A 2500-nucleotide genomic window follows, 5' to 3' on the forward strand; every position below is an offset into this window, starting at 1 on the left:
GAAATAATATTCATAATTAGATAGTAATCATAATTAAGGGTATACTTGATTTTAAAAAAATTGCTAAAAGGGATCAATTAGTACATAAGAACTTATTACTTTATTGGATAATAGGGAAGATATCTGTTTATGAACATTGCTTTTGTTATTGGAATGTGCCAACCACAAGAACAAAAGATCCTTTGTTTCGACAGCCAGTGAGGCTCTGGTTGGCACATTAATGACAATAGGTGACGTAAACGATATCTTTCCCTATTTTATCCTCGATTAATTGTGACTCCTTCAAGTCTTATTTATGCTACCAGCAAATTATTATTGAAAAGTAATGATAATGTTTTCAAGGAATCTATACATTAGTAAAAGTAAAGAATGCTGCGGTGGTTACCGCCATAGGGGTTTCAGGTTGTACTGGAATGAAGTTTTGTGAATTGGTTCTAATTGCAGAGGTAAAAATTGCGCTTGACCCTCTTTTCATTTGATTTATGCAAATTTTAAAATGTTTATTTTAATGTGTGATGTCTGGAAATATATAAACCAGGGCAGAGGGCTTGTCTTCTGTGTAATTTTTAAATTAAGAAGGGCAGTGTCATTTCAAATTCAAGGCAAAGCAGATTTTTGTTGATATGATACTGACAGGATATTATTAACTACTTGCAGTATTTGATGTTAACATTCCATGCTCATTCATATTTACTTCAGAGAATTTACCTGTAATGTAAATTTATCTTAATCTGGAGGAAATGCTCTGAATGTACAGCTGCTTATCTTAAATGCTTTTGGTACATCAATTATTCAGGATTTAAAGTAAATACATCAGTAATATTACTGTATCAGTTAGTGAACCAGTATTAAAGAACTATTTTTTAAAAGTTTCATTTAGCTATCATATCAATAATGTCCCCATATTGAAACTTTGTTTCAAGATTGCCAATGAATTGATTGGTATACATTAATTATTACGCACCACTGTTTGTTCATTACATTTATATTTTACTTTATTCTTGGTGTAGGGCAACTTGTAGTATAAACTGCAAAAAACATGGAAATATTAAAGAGAAAGTATACCACAATATGGCTGTTTAGAGGGGACACCTTTTTGGGTGTCATTCCTTGCACATAAAAAGTCACATGTACTGTAAAACTTGATTGTGCACAAAAAGATGAAATAAATACATGTATTGTATTTATATTATTTATTAAGAACTTTTTTATCTTTCTAACATCATTGAGCAATGCATACTAAAGAAATAAATACTCGTAGCTGGATAAATGAATGGATAAAATATAAACTGGATGCCCCAAAGCACTAGCCCATGGGATTGAAATTTTTAAAATATACATTCTATACAAATATAATGTTTATTTACTTATCATGTAAATCTTACTGCAGTTTGTAAAATCATAATTTTCAATGAAGTAAGAAATTAAGTTATAACTTGAAAAGTGGAGAACAGAGTTGTCAGTGATAAATGAAATGAGTGTATATTTGAATTGTGGGTTTTAGACAAAAGAGAGAAGTGATCCTCACACTTATCTGGACAATTAAGCAAATTATTGTTGTTTACAGACACCTAAAAAATTCAGGTGGTTCAATGAGATCTACCACTTGAGCTACAAAGCCACTCAAGGACAAAGGACTGAGTGGCTTCACAAGAGCAACATTGGGAGGATTATTATTATTACTGAAAAGTGGAAACCAGTGTTACTATGCCAGTAGTTTAACCATGTATTATCTAGACTGTCAATATTTTAGAGCTTCAAGTTAAGAATATTTCATATTTATTGAAAGCTGAAGTGTTAATGATATTAACTATATGCTTACGGTTACCGGCAACTTACCGGTAGGTTTAAAAAATTATCAGTTGGAAAATTGCAACTGAATGGATATCCTGTTCGATAGATTGAGTACTATTTGAAGTCACTAATTAACAATAATATTCGCCAAAGGTGAGGTGAATATTGGTAAATAATTGTTCTAGTATAATCACATAAGTGATTATTTGAAAAATATGCAAAGTTAAAATGGGGCAAGTACTTCAATGACACTGGAAAGGCAGGTGGATGCATTCCAATAGATCAGAGGGTTGGGCATGAGGTTTGAGATATTAAAGACCATGCACTTTGCAAGGCTTCAAAAGAATCTACATGAAACAAGTGCACTGAGATATTGTCATTCACAATCAAAAGGACAAACTATTTTAACAAATATTGACAGAGTCTTAGGTGACACTCCCCAATCTAAAGTACACAGCACAATGAGCTCTGCTGATGATGTTGAAATCATGTTCAGGGAATTGTCCCAGCAAGATGTATTTAGTAAAATTCCAGGACGATGTCACTCTACATTTCCTAACCACCCTCAAAACCTCTTGGAGTGTCTTGACATGGGAGAATTGAAGAGGTGGATGACAAAATTGGTCTAAAAAATTTCCAGTGGTCAATATTTGTTTGGTGGGCCAGACATTGATTCTGATCAATCTGGTTCTGGTGAGGAGTGACT

This window comes from Montipora capricornis, chromosome 9 (genome assembly GCF_036669925.1).
Source record: "Montipora capricornis isolate CH-2021 chromosome 9, ASM3666992v2, whole genome shotgun sequence".
NCBI lineage: Eukaryota > Metazoa > Cnidaria > Anthozoa > Scleractinia > Acroporidae > Montipora > Montipora capricornis.